A 21,779-nucleotide genomic window follows, 5' to 3' on the forward strand; every position below is an offset into this window, starting at 1 on the left:
TTAACGAGAGTCAAGTCTCAGCGCGAAGGTGTAAGAGTCGTGAGCTGCCAGCCTTTAGCGAGGACCCCAAAGAGTGGATGGCGTTCATTGTCAATTAAGAACACTCCACGACTATATGCGGCTACACCAACGATGAAAACATGTTACGGCTACAGTCATGTTTAAGGGGTAAGGCCCGTGAGGCAGTCGCTGGTTGCTTACTATATCCGGACAAAATTGCCGAAGGATGACCGATTCGATGCACTTGTGGATTATGGTGTCGCTGTGAGGAACTTCTGTGCATCTATAACGGGATCTGGACTGCACAGCTACTTCGATGGAGGACCACTGCTGGAGGAGCTCGTGGACAAGCTGCCGCCGTACGTGAGGCTGAACTGGTACTACTACCAAAACCGCTGCACGCACACCACACTGGCCGTATTCAACGATTGGGTGAAGGAACTGGTACGCGCTGCCAGCCGAGGCGTGAAGCATACGAGCGGTCGTAGGGAGGTGAAGGTTGAGTCTAATGATCGTCATCACGACCGTAAGTACGCTTATCACAACGTTCACTCCACATGTACGACCATAAAACCAGCGCCAGCACAGTCAACATCTGAGGGCAACACAGAGTATTGTGTCGCTTGCCATGGGGAATGTCAAACCCTGTCCGTGTGCAGCAAGTTTCTGGGGATGAGTGTGCATTCACGTTGGACGCTAATCAAACGTGGATCTCGATGCAGGACATGTCTTCGAAAGCATCAGGGTGCTTATGACGTCCATGTTTTATGTGGAATGTATGAATGTGAACGTCGTCATCATCGGTTGCTACATTCACCAAATAACAACCAAGTCCAACCGGACATCCAGCAAGAGAGCAATCGGGTCAATAGTAGCTGCAATGTACACTCCGCACTTCCCGGGGGTGTGCTGTTAAAATATGTTCCGGTGACGCTGGACGGCAATGGACGGAGCGTCGACACAATCGCGCTCCTAGACGACGGATTATCGGCGACATTTATGGAGCATTATTTGTTGATGCAACTGGGCATTAGTGGCACGCCTCGCCCCTTGTGCATATCGTGGACCGGAAACCAGAGCAGAGTCGAGGAGCAGTTGGTAGAGCTTTCCGTAAAGAAGATGGTACTGGAACGTCTACCGTGTATGATATGAAAGCAGTACACACGGTTCGCACGCTTGGTTTATGCAGCCAGACAGTGACATTGACGCAATTACCAGCTGAGTATAATCATCTAAAAGGGCTGCCGTTATCGTCGTATCAAAACGTCGTATCGAAGACCCGTCTTGGATGGGTGGTTTATGGCCCATGTAAGCACAATACATCCGATACTGGAAATGATGAAAATAAATCCTTGAATGTGCTTATTTGTCCCTGCAACAAAATGAAAAATGATGAGATGGATCTGGCATTAAAGAGGTACTTCTCTTTAGAATCGTTGGGGTTGTACCGTCCTGTTAAACGTTTGCGCTCCGGTGATGAAGAACGTGCGCTGAATATCCTCGCCTCAAATGTTCGATTGATAGATGGGCATTTTGAAGCAAGCCTCCTCTGGAAATATGATACGGTTAAGCTTCCCAATAGCAGAACAATGGCTTTGAAACGTCACGAGTGCTTGGAGAGAAAACTGCGTCGTGATCCAGAGCTAGCCACCACAATGCACGCAAAGATAGTGGAGTACGAGCAAAGGAAATATATAAGAAAACTCACCCAAACCGAGCAAAACACCAGTGAGCCGAATGACTGGTATTTGCCTATATTTTCAGTCACGAACCCAAATAAACCTGGCAAAATTCGAATCGTAATTGACGCTGCAGCAAAAGTAAACGGGGTCAGTTTAAATTCCGTCCTGCTGACTGGACCGGATCAACTCGTAGGGCTACTCAACGTCCTTTATAAATTCCGTGAGTACAAAGTAGCAGTAACAGGCGACATTCGAGAAATGTTCTTCCAGGTACGAATGAACCCACGCGACCAACGCAGTCAGATGTTCCTTTGGAATGATGGAAAGATTGGAAGCACCCCACAAGCATACGTGCTTGAAGTAATGACGTTTGGCGCAGCATGTTCCCCAAGCACCGCACACTATGTGAAGAACCTAAACGCTGATCGATTCGAAATAGAGTATCCGAGAGCAGTCGAATGCATTAAATATGAGCATTACGTTGATGACATGCTCTCCAGCGTAGAAACCGAAGATGAAGCCATTCAGCTAGCTCGGGATGTGTGCTTCATTCACGCCCAAGGTGGATTTGAGATCCGCAATTGATTGTCAAATTCAATCAAAGTCAAGGCCACGTTGAACCGGGTTGAACCCGTAGAAGTAAATGTACCAGTTGAAATAGAAATGGCAACAGAGAAGGTAATTGGTATATGGTGGAACACAGAGACAGAAGTGTTCACATTCAAGGTCTCTCCGAGATATGAGCCGCAAACATTGCTTCAAGGAGGTTTACCTACAAAAAGAGCTATATTAAGAATATTGATGTCGATATATGATCCTTTGGGGCTTATTGGCCACCTCTGAATGTACCTGAAGGTCTTACTGCAAGAAGTGTGGCGCGCAAAGATCCAATGGGACGAGAAAGTTACTGGCAATCTGCTTGTGAAGTGGCAATCTTGGGCATCCGTTCTGCCCAGCATACAGTTAGTAAGCATTTCGAGATGTTATCGTCAAGCCGTAAATATAAATCACTGCAACATAGAACTGCATGTTTTCTGAGACGCCAGTGAAAACGGAATGGCTGCTGTTGCCTATTTAAGGTTTGAGGAAGATGGGTTGATAGAGTGTGCGCTCGTCGGCTCGAAAACTAAGGTTGCTCCTTTAACCTTTACGTCGATACCGAGGCTTGAGCTTCAAGCATCAGTAATAGGAGCACGCTTAGCCCAGATGATAAAAGGCTCACATCGACTGCACATCAATCGTGAAGTATATTGGATTCACGTACGGTTATAAGTTGGATAAATGCAGACCATAGAAGATACAGCCAGTTGGTGGCCGTACGAGTTTCCGAGATCGTTGAGACCACAAATGCTAGTGACTGGAATTGGGTATCCACTAAGGGAAACATTGCCGATGAAGGCACGAAATGGCAGAAAGTACCGGAACTCAGCCCGACTAGCAGATGGTTCCGTGGCACTGAATTTCTATGGGAGTCTGTCAGCGAGTGGCCAAACAATCAATATCAAGCAGGAGAGACAGATGAAGAAATGCGTCATACTTTGCTTCATCAGTCGATTAACACTTCGACTATCGAGTTCACTCGATTTTCTAAATGGCAAGGATTGGTAAGGGCTGTGGCGTATGTTTACCGCTTCTTTAATAACTGCCGCAAAGAAAGGTCTAAGCAGCAAGAAGGGTTAACGCATGATGAATGGGAACGAGCTCAATACGCAATTTACGTGTATGTCATTACAGAAAGATCATTACTTACTTACTTACTTATCCGGCGCTACAACCGCTTTGCGGTCTTGGCCTGCTTCAGGAGTGTCCGAAACCGCTCATGGTCTCGCGCCTTAGTCTGCCAGTCCGTTATCCCGGCCTTAATGGTAGACGCCTCCACGCCATCTTGCCACCTCAATTTGGGCCTACCACGCCTCCTCTGTCCTTGTGGACGGCCTAAAAAAACTTTACGGGCTGGGTCGTCCGTTTCCATGCGTATAACATGGCCAGCCCACCGGAGCCTGGCGAGCTTTATACGCTGTACGACAGTGAGGTCGCCGTACATCTCGTATAGCTCGTCATTATAGCGGCTCCTCCATTGTCCTTCCACACATACGGGGCCAAGTATCCTTCTGAGCATCTTCCTCTCGAACGCGGCTAAGAGGGTTTCGTCAGATTTGGACAGTGTCCATGTCTCAGAGGTGTATGTGAGTACTGGTACTATATAGGTACTATATAGTCCCAGCTTCGTCCGTCGCGACAGGTTCTTTGAGGTGAACTGATTTTTCAGGCTGTAGAATGACCGGTTGGCAGCCAGCATCCTTGCGCGCAACTCAGCTTCCATGCTGTTGTCGTTGCTGACCTTTGACCCAAGATAGGTGAATTGTGGGACGACTTCAAAAGTGCGTTCACCTATCTGCACCTCACGCCTACGTAGATTCTGATTATTTGTTGGTGGGCCCGCTGATGTTGCCACCATCAGTTTGGTCTTTGCCTCGTTTATCTGCAATCCGAGGCTCTCTGCCGCCTGCTCGATCCCTTGGTAGGCTTCTGCTACATAGGAGAGCCGCAGACCAATGATGTCTATATCATCAGCGTATGCCAGGATCTGGGTTGACTTATAGAAGATGGTTCCCGTAGTCTCCACCCTCGAGTCACGGATGGCCCTCTCTAGCGCCAGGTTGAATAAGAGACAAGCAAGTCCGTCCCCCTGGCGCAGACCTTTGGTGGTAGCAAAAGGTCCTGAGAGTTTTCCATCCACCCTCACCTGGCATGTGACGTTGGTCATAGTCATTCTAACTAGCCTTATCAGTTTGGCCTGGATTTTAAAAGAGCTCATAGCGTCGTACAGTTTTACCCTGGCTATGCTATCGTATGCGGCTTTGAAGTCTATGAAGAGATGGTATGTGTCGTGTCTGTATTCAGCCATCTTCTCCAAGATCTGCCGCAAGGTTAATATAAGGCGCAATATAAGCAATTCAAGCGTTACTGCAGCAAAATATATCCATCCAGATATTTAACAAGCAGCGAACGATACTAACACTGTGGAAGCTTCTGATAGCTGCAACCACTACAACCATCGAATTAAGCCGACTAGTGACATTAGTGCTGGAAACTGCCGAACAAATACAAAATCATCTTCTAATCCTGTTTTGAACCATGATACCACGAACACTGGCATAGCTGAGAAAGTATGGTTATACTTCACGAACATAAAATCGCATGTCTCCACTGATGATATGTGTGTGGCTTATAGCTGTGCTGCCAACCGACAACATAGATGTTTACCGTCTCACGAAAAAGGGTGCGAACCTTGATTTGATGTCCTTTATCTCGTTTAAAGTGAGTATTCCTAAATCACTTAAGGATCTCGCGCTTCAATCTACTATTTGGCCAGTTTCACTTACTGTTCGTGAGTTTGTTGATCGTGGCCTACCAAAGCAACGTATACATGAAAGGGCCCGATTTGACCCTTCTGCGCTTACTTCGCATCGTTCAAACAGTGCAAATTGCTCTTCTGCTGCGCCAAAAACCACCACTAATCCGGATCATTTTTTGGAACATCGATCGCCATCCCCACAGCGCGGGATTCAATCGCTATCCCAGATGACCAAGAGCCTAGAGGCTATTCAAGTGGAGCTTCCTCCCACACCGTCTCAGTTATCACCGGCTCAGTAATAATAAACTTCAATTTCTGACCAATCTCAACAACACGAACCGCTTACCACAGATCAGCCCGTTTGCCAAACGGATAGCTCACAATTAAAAGACCCTTTCGTGATCTATTACCAAAATGTTCGAGGCCTTCGCACCAAATATAATGAATTGCGCCTTTCTGCGAATGAATCAGGGTTTGAAATGCTTACCCTTACTGAAACCTGGTTAAATGAATCGATTCCATCCAACATGGTCCTGGATAGTGATTCCTACAATATATACCGTTGCGATCGCAGCAGGTTAAACAATGAACGATCGCGTGGGGGTGGTGTGGTGCTTGCATGTTCCATCCGTCTGTGGCACTTAACCCACGCTTGAAGCTTTATGTATACGTGTTTCTTTTCCTAAGTTTCAGCTTTTTGTGGGGATTGTTTATGTGCCACCGTATTTGAGCAGCGACCGCAACTATTTTGAATCCCTTTCTGCTTTCATCAGCGATGCATACATGCAAATGAAACCGAATGATCATCTTATCCTTCTTGGTGACTTCAATCAACCGTTAGAGTGGTCGCCTGCAGCCGCAGTAAGGTCAGATTCATCTTTACTAATGAGATATTATGTGCCACATATCTCTTCGAATTCTTCCAGTTCCTGCTTTTTGGATGTGTTAAATTTGCATGAACTCTATCAAATGAACGGGGTGCATAACCATTTAAATCATTATCTGGACCTGGTGCTCTCCAACTCTGCTGCTGCTGCTTATTGTTCTGTGTATCCTGCTTCGTCACTGCTCCTGCCCCAGGATGCCCACTATCCTGCCCTAGAAATTGCGTTACCGTCTTCTTTATTTATCGGGTTAGGAATGTATTGCCTTCTGCTCCTAATTCATTGAGTGTTCGTTATAATTTTCGTCTCACAGACTATCTTAAACTTAGTTCTATTCTATCTCGTTCCGACTGGTATTTTTTTCATCAATGTACATCGGTCGACGAGGCTGTCCAATCGTTTAATGCTTTATTAACCTCTGCACTCCTTTCATGTACACCTATTTTTCGATCCCCTCCTAATCCTCCCTGGTCCAATCGTACTCTTCGCAACCTGAAAAAGGATCGTATGAAATATCTTAGCAGGTATCGTCTGAACCGATCTGCATACAACTTTCGTTTATTTAAGTACGCTGCCTCTGCGCATCGATTGTACAGCAGGGCTCGTTTTGAGGCTTATTCGAGTAGACTGCAATCGCGATTTCGTTCTGATCCAGCATCCTTCTGGCGATGTGTTAGGGTACAAAGAGGGTGCAATACGTTGCCTAATGAAATGGTACTTGATTCTCTAACTGCTTCTACTCCTGTTGAGATTTGTGAACTCTTCTCTGCTCATTTTTCCCAAATGTTTGAGCCACCGGTTAGTGACCCTAACCTTATCGAGGGTGGGCTACTCTACACGCCAGAGAACTTAATTAACCTCTATGATATTTCGGTTAGTTCTGAAACAGTTGTACAGGTATTATTTGGGTTGAAACGTTCTTTTACTCCTGGTCCAGATGGCATTCCTGCCTCAGTTTTAATAAACTGTAAGGACGTGCTTGCTCCACACCTTGCTAAAATTTTCAACCTTTCACTTTCTCTCGGGGTCTTTCCTGCTCTTTGGAAATCCTGTTTGCTTTTTCCGGTACACAAAAAGGGATGCCGTAGCATTGTCTCTAATTATCGTGGAATAACCCAAACATGTGCCCCAGCCAAACCTTTTGAGCTATGTATCTTTCCAATCATATTTCATAGTTTTAGTTCAGCTATTAGCCCTAAACAGCATGGGTTTATGCCTGGTAGGTTTACCTCAACTAATCTCATGTCTTTTGTGTCCAATATTTTTAGATCTTTTGAGGTCGGTACCCAACTTGATGCAATATACACTGACTTTCATGCTGCATTTGATAGCTTACCTCACTCTTTATTATTAGCTAAATTATCTAAACTTGGTTTTGGTGATGGAATTATTAGCTGGCTGTCCTCATACTTAAGTAATCGATCTTGCAGGGTTAAAACTGGGTCGTACTTATCTGAGGAGTTTTTTTGTACGTCAGGTGTCCCTCAGGGTTGTGTGCTAAGTCCTCTTCTGTTTTCTTTGTTCATCAATGATGTTTGTAATGTTTTGCCTCCTGATGGTCATCTCCTTTATGCGGATGATATCAAAATCTTTTTACCTGTGTCTTCTTCTTCTGATTGTTTGAGATTTCAGCATTACCTTAAAGCTTTTGTTCATTGGTGTTCATCCAATTTACTTCGCCTGTATGGTATACGAGTATAAAGTATGGTTATACTTCACGAACATAAAATCGCATGTCTCCACTGATGATATGTGTGTGGCTTATAGCTGTGCTGCCAACCGACAACATAGATGTTTACCGTCTCACGAAAAAGGGTGCGAACCTTGATTTGATGTCCTTTATCTCGTTTAAAGTGAGTATTCCTAAATCACTTAAGGATCTCGCGCTTCAATCTACTATTTGGCCAGTTTCACTTACTGTTCGTGAGTTTGTTGATCGTGGCCTACCAAAGCAACGTATACATGAAAGGGCCCGATTTGACCCTTCTGCGCTTACTTCGCATCGTTCAAACAGTGCAAATTGCTCTTCTGCTCCGCCAAAAACCACCACTAATCCGGATCATTTTTTGGAACATCGATCGCCATCCCCACAGCGCGGGATTCAATCGCTATCCCAGATGACCAAGAGCCTAGAGGCTATTCAAGTGGAGCTTCCTCCCACACCGTCTCAGTTATCACCGGCTCAGTAATAATAAACTTCAATTTCTGACCAATCTCAACAACACGAACCGCTTACCACAGATCAGCCCGTTTGCCAAACGGATAGCTCACAATTAAAAGACCCTTTCGTGATCTATTACCAAAATGTTCGAGGCCTTCGCACCAAATATAATGAATTGCGCCTTTCTGCGAATGAATCAGGGTTTGAAATGCTTACCCTTACTGAAACCTGGTTAAATGAATCGATTCCATCCAACATGGTCCTGGATAGTGATTCCTACAATATATACCGTTGCGATCGCAGCAGGTTAAACAATGAACGATCGCGTGGGGGTGGTGTGGTGCTTGCATGTTCCATCCGTCTGTGGCACTTAACCCACGCTTGAAGCTTTATGTATACGTGTTTCTTTTCCTAAGTTTCAGCTTTTTGTGGGGATTGTTTATGTGCCACCGTATTTGAGCAGCGACCGCAACTATTTTGAATCCCTTTCTGCTTTCATCAGCGATGCATACATGCAAATGAAACCGAATGATCATCTTATCCTTCTTGGTGACTTCAATCAACCGTTAGAGTGGTCCCCTGCAGCCGCAGTAAGGTCAGATTCATCTTTACTAATGAGATATTATGTGCCACATATCTCTTCGAATTCTTCCAGTTCCTGCTTTTTGGATGTGTTAAATTTGCATGAACTCTATCAAATGAACGGGGTGCATAACCATTTAAATCATTATCTGGACCTGGTGCTCTCCAACTCTGCTGCTGCTGCTTATTGTTCTGTGTATCCTGCTTCGTCACTGCTCCTGCCCCAGGATGCCCACTATCCTGCCCTAGAAATTGCGTTACCGTCTTTGTCGCGCACACGAAAGTGTCTTTCGGAGCAGCAGCTTAAGACAGGCACAGTACACGCCGACTTAAGCACAATAATAACGCACCAACTGGTTCTTGGCAAATAATCGATTCATTAGTTTATTCAATTGATTTTATACTCTAAAAATGCTGACCGTCGTCGATCAGCATATTTTTCTTAGTCTATTCTTCTTAGCCTATTTTCCATTTAATCGTTAAACCAGCGCGCATCGCTGGCGCGTTGCATAACGTAGCTAGTCAGCATTTATTGACCTAGCAACGCTTTGTTTTTTAAGCCTAAATTGTCGTCAGCGACATCCCTCCCCCCGTAAGTCCTCGTAGGGGAGTTACAATTCTAGGTTTAAAGTGGGTGGCCTGCATGGAGGAGGACCAATATTTTGTTTTAGATATTTCTTGATTAACATCGCGGAAACCAAGATGACCGTAATAGAAACACTTAGTATGGTTATTGAGAAAAGTACATAGTTACTAGTTACCGATTCTACTTCGTTAGACTTATCTTCTTTTGATATGCTTAAATTTAACATGGGTTTAAAATATGCTCTGACTTGCTCAGATTTTATTAGCATCGTCGGTTGTATTTCGAACTTGCTCGTCAAAATGCTACAGTCTAGTGACAAGGTTATGATTCTTGGGGTAGTGAGTGTTTTGTTACATTTTAGTAATATCTTATCAGGGTTGGTAGAGAAGAACAGAATACTGTTTGGATTTGTAAGTTGTATAAATTCAGTGACTTCTGGCCCTATTTCCTTTGAACTACATCTGGTACCACTTTCTGTGTGTAGTAATGCTGATGCTATGCAGTCTGGTTCTCGTTGTATTATTTTCTCAGAAGATATGTAGTGCGATTCGTTCAGTTTAAAAATTTCCTTCGGGTATAAGTAACTAGTTTCGTTGATGGCTATTATTTTTTCATGTATGTCTAAAATCGTATGATTGGCAAAGTTTGGAATGGCTATGACTTTAAACATCTCGTAATTTTCTATCGATACAATTATGTTTTTGATAGAAAAGACTATTTCACCCTCTTCTATTCTCCTATTGGTTATTTCCGAGTATTCTAAAACGTTATAATGACTTGCCATCTTTCTTCGTATAGTTTGTTTTAACATCTCTTCGTCCTCTAAATATAATTTGGTTGAATCTATTTCGTGATACTTATTTATCATGTCTTGTACTAGAGCGGTTGTAAGCATGATCGTTTCTTGTATATACTTTGTTAGAACTTCATTTTTGTTATGCTTAAATTCCTTGCTGAGAACATCTATACCATCATAGAGTTTGTCTATTCGGTGACGTAAATTTTCTGTTAACTCATTGTGTTTTTTATTTGTTTGGGTCAAACGTTCGGACACATGTGTAATTTTTGTATCCTCTGCTGCTCTGAAGGCTGCTAATTGCTCGTCTATGTCGTCTCCCCCGAACATGAAATCTTTTAGTATACCAAATATTCCCCGGGAGCGTTTTGTCCTTTTGTGACTTATTCCTTGGATTAGTTGAATTGCATGGTTGCATTCGTGCTGAAGTGTAACTTTTAGATCCGAGAGTTCAGAGTCCGTACTATTAACGGAGTTCAATACTATGGTTAAGTGTTTTTTCAACGTTTGTAACGTATCCGTATCATTTTCCGGACGTGTCCCCGTATGGAATGTCGTTTCCCATGCTCCTTTTTTTAATAGGAGTGTCCCAATATGATCAAAATATATTCCTGGTTCAGGGATAGGTACGATCGATAAGCATTCGACTCTAAACAGTGCGGCTATGTATATTGTTATTTTAAGGATGAGCTCCATGATACGGGCCTAATTTTGAGCTTTTTCCTTTTTGGTATTTGACTTGCTAGTTCTTCTGCTTTAGCTTTTATAACGTTAAGATTTGTTTCTTTCCTTTTTCCCCAATTTGAAAATGTTTGATCTCGTTTTACCTCGAGTACTGCTAGTTTTACAGTTGGCCTGTTAACTAAATTATTACCTACTTTGATTCGTGCTGAACGAGTCTGTCCGTCTACGCCAGTTACCAGCTCGCAGATTCGGCCTTTAAACCATTTTCCTTTCCTTTGTTCATCGGGAAACGTGACAATATCGCCTATTTGTAATGGTTTGGCCGGTTGAGTCCACTTCTCTCGTTTAGAAAGCTTTGGGAGATACTCAGCTATCCACCGTCGCCAATATTGTTGTGTGATTGCCTGGGCCCTTTTCCAATCGGACCGTACCAATTCTGTTTTGGTGATATCTGAGATATTCGGCTCTGCCTCGCCGGAACAACCTAGCAAGAAATGAGCTGGAGTTAGGGGCTCGTCATCTTCTCGTTCTAGTGTTAAGTGAGTCAATGGTCGATTATTTGTTAGGAACTCTATCTCAGTTAGTATTGATCTGAGAACGTGTTCTTTATAACTCTCAGCCATGGGAAGCAGACTCTTGATTTCTCCAACCATTCGCTCCCACGCACCTCCAAAATGAGGGGTGCCTGGTGGGTTAAAGATCCATTCTATGCCTTCTGAGGCACATCGATATCTTATTTGTTTCATCTCATTGTCGGCTCCGACAAAGTTGGTCCCATTATCGCTGTATAGGAAAGATACCTTTCCTCTTCTGTATTGCAAATTTTTTAAGCAAACAATAAAGGTGCTTGCCGTTAGATCAATGGCTATTTCTATATGGATTGCTCTTGTGGTTAAACACGTAAATATAACACCCCACCTTTTTTCTGACCGTCTGCCTATCGTAACGAATAGGGGGCCGAAGTAATCTACTCCACAATGCGTAAATGGTTTTTTAAACACTGCTGTTCTACATGTTGGCAGTGGTGCCATTATTGGTGGGATTGGTTTAGCTCGTGCGTTTTTGCAGTATTGACATTTGTTTATTACGTGCTTAAGACTGCTTCTGAGATCTATCACCCAGAATTTTTGACGAACTGCAACCATCACTGATTCGCTCTTCTGGTGGTAGTACCTCTCATGATAATGTTGTAGGATAAGGTTTGTAATGTGATGCCCTTTTGGTAGGACAATAGGGCTACGTGCGTTAAATTGAAGAAATTTAACGTGTTCAAGTCTTCCTCTAGAACGCATGATCCCATCTTGGTCCAACATAGGGCACAGGCACCTAACTTTACTGCTGCCATTAATCGGGTTCTTCAATGAGAGTTGTATCATCTCCGTTTGAAAGCTTTCCCATTGAGCCTTTTTTATTAAGTGGCGCTCAGCTAAGTCAAGGGTAGCTTTATCGATTGCTGTCGAAAATGACAGGGATTTAGCCTTACTTTTTAACCAATCCAAGTACTTTAGTGCGTACGCTACCGATCGTTTTAGACGGTGCCAGTTGGAACACCATTCGACGGAAATGGCGTCATAATCTATTCTTTCCACTGTTCTCGAAGTGTTTACCCTTTTTCGGTCTTCAAATGTGTCCGGAATGTCTGGTGTTAGTGTTTTTATTTCTAAATTTTTGAGAAAGTCGGGACCATTTAACCATATTGACTTTTTCTTACAAGTTTTTGTAGCTTCGTCAGCAGGGTTTTCTGCAGATGCTACCCAGTTCCACTGCTTCGGAGAGTTGAACTCCAAAATTTCTCCGATTCTCAGGGCTACGAACTGATTATATGTTCTAGGCTCTGAGTTAAGCCAAGCTAGAACTGTTTTTGAATCGGTCCAAAAGAATTCTGTTTGAACCTTTAACCGCAATTCCCTCTTGATTGATTCGTTTAGGCGAGTGCCTAGCACTGCCCCTTGCAATTCAAGCCTAGGGATCGACAGTGGTTTGGTAGGAGCGACTCTTGATTTTGCGGCCACGATACTTATGTTGATGCCTAAGTCGTGGACTGTCCTAAGATACGTAACCGCGGCAAAGGCTTTTTCCGACGCGTCTACGAAAGTATGGAGCTCCCTGATCTTTACGTTATTTCCAATCGAAAAACATCTAGGTATAGATATGTTGATCGAGTTTTCGATTCGGTTTATCCAGTTTTCCCATTTTTCCTTTATGGACTGTGTGATTTCGTCATCCCAGTCTAGTTTAGTTTTCCAAAGATCTTGCATCAAAATTTTACCTTCAACAGTAATGTTGGCAAGATGACCTAGAGGATCGTAGATTTTCATTATATATGAGAACATCTGACGTTTCGTTAATTTTTTAATATCTGCCTTTTTAAACTTGTAGGCAAAGACGTCAGACTCTTTGTCCCAAATCAATCCCAACACTTTATCGAAGTTTTGATTTTTCTCCTCTATGCCAAGTACACTTTTCTCAGATAACCTGTTGGTTGGAATGCTTTTCTCTACTTCTTTTGAGTTGGAAAAGAAGTTTCTCATAAAGAATTTAGCATCATCATGTATTTTACACACCTCCGAGATAGTATTCACGGCTGTATCAATATCTGGATAACTATCTAGGTAGTCATCTACGTAGTGATTTTCAATAATCGCTTTTACTGCCTGGGGATAAATATTTTTGTAACGCAGTGCGTTCTCGTTCTTCACAAACTGAGCACAAGTTGGTGAACAAGTTGCCCCAAATGTCATCACTTGCATAACGTAAACTTGAGGAGCGTCAGAAGGCGATTCTCGAAATAGAAATCTTTGAGCGTCTTGATCTTCCCGTCTCACCTTTACCTGGTGATACATTTCCTTGATATCTCCTGAACAGCCTATTTTGTGTTCCCTGAAGCGGACTAGCACTCCGAACAGGGACGCAGTAAGATCTGGGCCGGAAAGAAGTTGAGAATTAAGGGATATATTTTGATTTTTTGCAGCCGCGTCGAATACTAAACGTGGTTTGGGAATGGGTTTATTATGGTTTATCACGGAAAAGTGGGGAATATAGTTTTGTCCGTAACTATCTGGCAATTTAGGATTGTCGGTTTTCCATACTAAACCAATTTCGTATCCGTCGCCAGTATTTTTAAGCGTTTCTTTCATAATCTTTAACGCTCTTTTGTCTTCTTCAGAGGCACGGGTTGGAGTAGGTTTAACTCCAAATTCCTCTGTAGAAAAGAAACCACGCAAGATTTGCATCATGTTCTTGTTTTCTTCTTCGTACGTCTCTGTCATCACAAATGAGTTCTCTGTGACATTTGGCGTATTCGTTCCCCCAAAAATGACCCAACCAAGCCTCGTTTCATGGGCAATTGGTTCGTTTGGTCTACCTTCTCGATATTTTGCACCATGGCAAAGATACGAATGTGGAAGGCCTAGTAGCACGGTAGGCCTCGCATCTGCATAGCTAGAGATACTAATGCCTTTCAAATGTTTAAATTTTCTTTGCAAAAACGGAGCATCTATGCTTTGAACGGGAAGGTTAAGTTCCCTTACACTTCTGAGACCTTTAACTTGGAATTTTCTTTTGTTAGCTCCCTCTACTGTTATGGGAACTATCCTACTTTCTGTCTCTTTTTGAATGCTTCCGTCCGTCCAGGAGAGAGTTAGCGGTCTTTTTGGTCCGTGAACGTTTAGTTCTTTTCGGACACTTTCCAAAATGAGGCTAGTTGAAGAGCCAGGATCCATGAATGCATAAGTTTCGAATTTTCTTTCATTGTGGTGCAAAGTGATGGGCACGATCTGATAGAACAGATTATTCTTTTCCTGATGGCAATTTATTTTGTTTGTAGGTTGCCCTTCTACCAGATTTCTTTTATGAAACATACTATGATGCCTTTTGCCGCAACCGTATACATTACATTGTGGTGGTAGGCGACAGTTTTGGGCGTTATGGTTGCTGTACTTGCAGCAATTGGTGCAAATTCTATGCCGAATGAAAAGAGATAATTTTCATCGGGCGTCTTACCGTTCAATTGTCGGCAACGAGTGGTTTCATGAAGAAATCCACAAATTAGACATATCGTTTCCTTTTCTGGCCCTTTATGACGATGCTGCATGTTTTGACGGTTCGACCTTTCTTGTTTGGTTACTCCTTCGTTCGCGGCCAGTATAATGGCCAGTTCTTCAGAGGGTTTCAGCCATTCTGCTAGGTCTTCTAGCGTAAGATTCTTATTATCTTGTTTCCTACTTATTGTGTGTTTCAACCATTCGTTCCGAAGTTCGGTTGAAAACCTTGATGTCAAATCGTTTAGCAGCCTCTGATCATTCAAAAAACCTTCTTGTTTCAACAACACCATGTTATCAATGAGATTGCGCAAAGCGTTGGAAAATTCTAAAAATGCTGAGGGATTATCTGTCGTTATGTGCTTTACTGCTAGTAATTCTAACAGTAAAGACTTGTAAATGCTTTCAGCATTTCCAAACATTTTGTCGAGCCTGTTTAATACAAGCGGAACGTTTTCTGGGTTAAGCATTAACCCGCTAACCGCACGAAGTGCTTCGCCTTTCAGATGCCTTTGCAGCCTATTCATGTTTTCTAAATTTGAAAACTTACAGGCTCGGGAAGTTTCTTCGTAGGCTTGTTTAAATTGAGGCCAGCATTTATAGCTTCCATCGAAATCTGGAAGCTTTGAAAGTGTTACTTTCGAGTCCTTAGAACACAACGATTGAACCATTTTGTCTAAACTCTGAGTTAACAGTTTTACGTCTAAACTTGTCATTGGTTTTTCATTGACCTCTTCTGATTTTTTGTTTTGTATCTCTTCTTGTAGCCGTTTTAGCTCTTCTTCTATTCTTACTTTTTCTTTTTCTTTTTCTTCTTCATTTGTCATTTTTTCTTTCAGCAGTTTTTGCGTTTGCATTAGTGCTGACCTATATTCCTGCCGTTCAACTTCCCTATCTTTACACTTTTTGCATAAAAAATCTTTAACAGGTGATTTTATATCTAAGCATGACAAATGAAACCACCTGTCGCAATCAATACAAGTTATCAGTTTCCCTATCTCATCTGGGTTCGTGCATAATTTGCAGTGCCCATTCGGATTCTTTTTAAAATCATATTCCATCTTGAACTCACCCTGGTTCAGATCCGCTTCAGCAGAGTCAACTCCTATTCGGCTGGTCAGGGACGGCTGGATCGGGAGTGATGTCTTCACTGCTGCTTGTTGGTCTTCTCAGGATCAAATACGACGTCTTCTGTATTACGTGCCGGTTGCCCTCAAACCGAGAACGATGGTTGACTCAACCGGAACGATGTTTTCTTAGCGGTGGGTCGGCGGTCATACACACGACGGTCATACACACGATGGATACACTCGTCACAATTAATTTCATCAATTTGCTCTTCCTACGTTGCACTGCGTCGGATGCCTTATGCAATATTTAGCTCGCGGCACACGTGTTTCGTTATGCAGACTTTTATAATCACGTTTCGTCGGAGTTAACGTCCGATACTTGCGACGCACGCGTTTTACGATAACTGTTTTTTTTTTTTTTTCAACTGGCGCTAAACTGACGGTGTCATGTTGTGTTGCGAGAACGGATGCACCTTTCGAAGCTCGCGGCGTACACGTATTGGTCACCTTTTCACTAGTTCAGCATTTGCCTCATACGTTGGCAGTATCGAGTTCACTTTCGATTGCGTCACTTCACTAGCGGTAATGACCGCGTTCTATTCACTGTTGTGTCGTTGCACTTACAGTTATTTTGCACTCACTCACCGCCGAGGCGCTTCTCGGGTTTTGCTTCGTCGGCAACTGGTGCGTGGCCCTTCTTCCTGGGCTGGCTGTCGTATATCGGCTACGCCGGATCGTCGTCCGTCGCCGTTGTTTCACTATCACAACCCTGCTTGGGTTGCTGTGGGGTCTATTCACGCCTCTACGGGCTTGTTACTACTTCGGGTTTTTATTTCCCGATTTATTTGACTACTTGCCGAACCGTTGGTTGATGCGTCCTCTCTGGAGCCACCATTTGTCGCGCACACGAAAGTGTCTTTCGGAGCAGCAGCTTAAGACAGGCACAGTACACGCCGACTTAAGCACAATAATAACGCACCAACTGGTTCTTGGCAAATAATCGATTCATTAGTTTATTCAATTGATTTTATACTCTAAAAATGCTGACCGTCGTCGATCAGCATATTTTTCTTAGTCTATTCTTCTTAGCCTATTTTCCATTTAATCGTTAAACCAGCGCGCATCGCTGGCGCGTTGCATAACGTAGCTAGTCAGCATTTATTGACCTAGCAACGCTTTGTTTTTTAAGCCTAAATTGTCGTCAGCGACAGTCTTCTTTATTTATCGGGTTAGGAATGTATTGCCTTCTGCTCCTAATTCATTGAGTGTTCGTTATAATTTTCGTCTCACAGACTATCTTAAACTTAGTTCTATTCTATCTCGTTCCGACTGGTATTTTTTTCATCAATGTACATCGGTCGACGAGGCTGTCCAATCGTTTAATGCTTTATTAACCTCTGCACTCCTTTCATGTACACCTATTTTTCGATCCCCTCCTAATCCTCCCTGGTCCAATCGTACTCTTCGCAACCTGAAAAAGGATCGTATGAAATATCTTAGCAGGTATCGTCTGAACCGATCTGCATACAACTTTCGTTTATTTAAGTACGCTGCCTCTGCGCATCGATTGTACAGCAGGGCTCGTTTTGAGGCTTATTCGAGTAGACTGCAATCGCGATTTCGTTCTGATCCAGCATCCTTCTGGCGATGTGTTAGGGTACAAAGAGGGTGCAATACGTTGCCTAATGAAATGGTACTTGATTCTCTAACTGCTTCTACTCCTGTTGAGATTTGTGAACTCTTCTCTGCTCATTTTTCCCAAATGTTTGAGCCACCGGTTAGTGACCCTAACCTTATCGAGGGTGGGCTACTCTACACGCCAGAGAACTTAATTAACCTCTATGATATTTCGGTTAGTTCTGAAACAGTTGTACAGGTATTATTTGGGTTGAAACGTTCTTTTACTCCTGGTCCAGATGGCATTCCTGCCTCAGTTTTAATAAACTGTAAGGACGTGCTTGCTCCACACCTTGCTAAAATTTTCAACCTTTCACTTTCTCTCGGGGTCTTTCCTGCTCTTTGGAAATCCTGTTTGCTTTTTCCGGTGCACAAAAAGGGATGCCGTAGCATTGTCTCTAATTATCGTGGAATAACCCAAACATGTGCCCCAGCCAAACCTTTTGAGCTATGTATCTTTCCAATCATATTTCATAGTTTTAGTTCAGCTATTAGCCCTAAACAGCATGGGTTTATGCCTGGTAGGTTTACCTCAACTAATCTCATGTCTTTTGTGTCCAATATTTTTAGATCTTTTGAGGTCGGTACCCAACTTGATGCAATATACACTGACTTTCATGCTGCATTTGATAGCTTACCTCACTCTTTATTATTAGCTAAATTATCTAAACTTGGTTTTGGTGATGGAATTATTAGCTGGCTGTCCTCATACTTAAGTAATCGATCTTGCAGGGTTAAAACTGGGTCGTACTTATCTGAGGAGTTTTTTTGTACGTCAGGTGTCCCTCAGGGTTGTGTGCTAAGTCCTCTTCTGTTTTCTTTGTTCATCAATGATGTTTGTAATGTTTTGCCTCCTGATGGTCATCTCCTTTATGCGGATGATATCAAAATCTTTTTACCTGTGTCTTCTTCTTCTGATTGTTTGAGATTTCAGCATTACCTTAAAGCTTTTGTTCATTGGTGTTCATCCAATTTACTTCGCCTGTATGGTATACGAGTATAAAGTATGGTTATACTTCACGAACATAAAATCGCATGTCTCCACTGATGATATGTGTGTGGCTTATAGCTGTGCTGCCAACCGACAACATAGATGTTTACCGTCTCACGAAAAAGGGTGCGAACCTTGATTTGATGTCCTTTATCTCGTTTAAAGTGAGTATTCCTAAATCACTTAAGGATCTCGCGCTTCAATCTACTATTTGGCCAGTTTCACTTACTGTTCGTGAGTTTGTTGATCGTGGCCTACCAAAGCAACGTATACATGAAAGGGCCCGATTTGACCCTTCTGCGCTTACTTCGCATCGTTCAAACAGTGCAAATTGCTCTTCTGCTCCGCCAAAAACCACCACTAATCCGGATCATTTTTTGGAACATCGATCGCCATCCCCACAGCGCGGGATTCAATCGCTATCCCAGATGACCAAGAGCCTAGAGGCTATTCAAGTGGAGCTTCCTCCCACACCGTCTCAGTTATCACCGGCTCAGTAATAATAAACTTCAATTTCTGACCAATCTCAACAACACGAACCGCTTACCACAGATCAGCCCGTTTGCCAAACGGATAGCTCACAATTAAAAGACCCTTTCGTGATCTATTACCAAAATGTTCGAGGCCTTCGCACCAAATATAATGAATTGCGCCTTTCTGCGAATGAATCAGGGTTTGAAATGCTTACCCTTACTGAAACCTGGTTAAATGAATCGATTCCATCCAACATGGTCCTGGATAGTGATTCCTACAATATATACCGTTGCGATCGCAGCAGGTTAAACAATGAACGATCGCGTGGGGGTGGTGTGGTGCTTGCATGTTCCATCCGTCTGTGGCACTTAACCCACGCTTGAAGCTTTATGTATACGTGTTTCTTTTCCTAAGTTTCAGCTTTTTGTGGGGATTGTTTATGTGCCACCGTATTTGAGCAGCGACCGCAACTATTTTGAATCCCTTTCTGCTTTCATCAGCGATGCATACATGCAAATGAAACCGAATGATCATCTTATCCTTCTTGGTGACTTCAATCAACCGTTAGAGTGGTCGCCTGCAGCCGCAGTAAGGTCAGATTCATCTTTACTAATGAGATATTATGTGCCACATATCTCTTCGAATTCTTCCAGTTCCTGCTTTTTGGATGTGTTAAATTTGCATGAACTCTATCAAATGAACGGGGTGCATAACCATTTAAATCATTATCTGGACCTGGTGCTCTCCAACTCTGCTGCTGCTGCTTATTGTTCTGTGTATCCTGCTTCGTCACTGCTCCTGCCCCAGGATGCCCACTATCCTGCCCTAGAAATTGCGTTACCGTCTTCTTTATTTATCGGGTTAGGAATGTATTGCCTTCTGCTCCTAATTCATTGAGTGTTCGTTATAATTTTCGTCTCACAGACTATCTTAAACTTAGTTCTATTCTATCTCGTTCCGACTGGTATTTTTTTCATCAATGTACATCGGTCGACGAGGCTGTCCAATCGTTTAATGCTTTATTAACCTCTGCACTCCTTTCATGTACACCTATTTTTCGATCCCCTCCTAATCCTCCCTGGTCCAATCGTACTCTTCGCAACCTGAAAAAGGATCGTATGAAATATCTTAGCAGGTATCGTCTGAACCGATCTGCATACAACTTTCGTTTATTTAAGTACGCTGCCTCTGCGCATCGATTGTACAGCAGGGCTCGTTTTGAGGCTTATTCGAGTAGACTGCAATCGCGATTTCGTTCTGATCCAGCATCCTTCTGGCGATGTGTTAGGGTACAAAGAGGGTGCAATACGTTGCCTAATGAAATGGTACTTGATTCTCTAACTGCTTCTACTCCTGTTGAGATTTGTGAACTCTTCTCTGCTCATTTTTCCCAAATGTTTGAGCCACCGGTTAGTGACCCTAACCTTATCGAGGGTGGGCTACTCTACACGCCAGAGAACTTAATTAACCTCTATGATATTTCGGTTAGTTCTGAAACAGTTGTACAGGTATTATTTGGGTTGAAACGTTCTTTTACTCCTGGTCCAGATGGCATTCCTGCCTCAGTTTTAATAAACTGTAAGGACGTGCTTGCTCCACACCTTGCTAAAATTTTCAACCTTTCACTTTCTCTCGGGGTCTTTCCTGCTCTTTGGAAATCCTGTTTGCTTTTTCCGGTACACAAAAAGGGATGCCGTAGCATTGTCTCTAATTATCGTGGAATAACCCAAACATGTGCCCCAGCCAAACCTTTTGAGCTATGTATCTTTCCAATCATATTTCATAGTTTTAGTTCAGCTATTAGCCCTAAACAGCATGGGTTTATGCCTTGTAGGTTTACCTCAACTAATCTCATGTCTTTTGTGTCCAATATTTTTAGATCTTTTGAGGTCGGTACCCAACTTGATGCAATATACACTGACTTTCATGCTGCATTTGATAGCTTACCTCACTCTTTATTATTAGCTAAATTATCTAAACTTGGTTTTGGTGATGGAATTATTAGCTGGCTGTCCTCATACTTAAGTAATCGATCTTGCAGGGTTAAAACTGGGTCGTACTTATCTGAGGAGTTTTTTTGTACGTCAGGTGTCCCTCAGGGTTGTGTGCTAAGTCCTCTTCTGTTTTCTTTGTTCATCAATGATGTTTGTAATGTTTTGCCTCCTGATGGTCATCTCCTTTATGCGGATGATATCAAAATCTTTTTACCTGTGTCTTCTTCTTCTGATTGTTTGAGACTTCAGCATTACCTTAAAGCTTTTGTTCATTGGTGTTCATCCAATTTACTTCGCCTGTGCCCTGAAAAATGTTCTGTTTTTTCTTTCTCTCACTCTCTTTCTCCTATTTTTTTCAACTATACTCTATCGAACTCGTCCATCTCTCGTGTTATGTCCATCCGTGACCTCGGTATTATACTTGACAGTCGTCTTAACTTTAAACTGCAGCTTGATGAGGTTCTACTAAAAGCTAATCGAACCCTTGGGTTTATTTTACGTTTTACCTCTATTTTTAGAGATCAAAGCTTCCTAAGAAACCTTTATTGTGCCCTGGTAAGGCCTCTTCTTGAATATGCTAGTATCATCTGGAATCCTCCTACTATTGATGGCTGTTCGAGAATTGAAAGCATTCAGCGCCTCTTTACCAGGATTGCTTTTCGTCGTTTGTTCGGTGCTGCCTCACTACCTCCCTATGAAACGCGATTGCAGTTATTCAATCTTCACTCTTTAAGCTTCCGCCGCCAAGTGTCTCAGGCATGTTTTATTGGTGGCTTATTACTTTCTGATACTGATGCTCC

Source organism: Anopheles merus, chromosome 2R (assembly GCF_017562075.2).
Source record: "Anopheles merus strain MAF chromosome 2R, AmerM5.1, whole genome shotgun sequence".
NCBI lineage: Eukaryota > Metazoa > Arthropoda > Insecta > Diptera > Culicidae > Anopheles > Anopheles merus.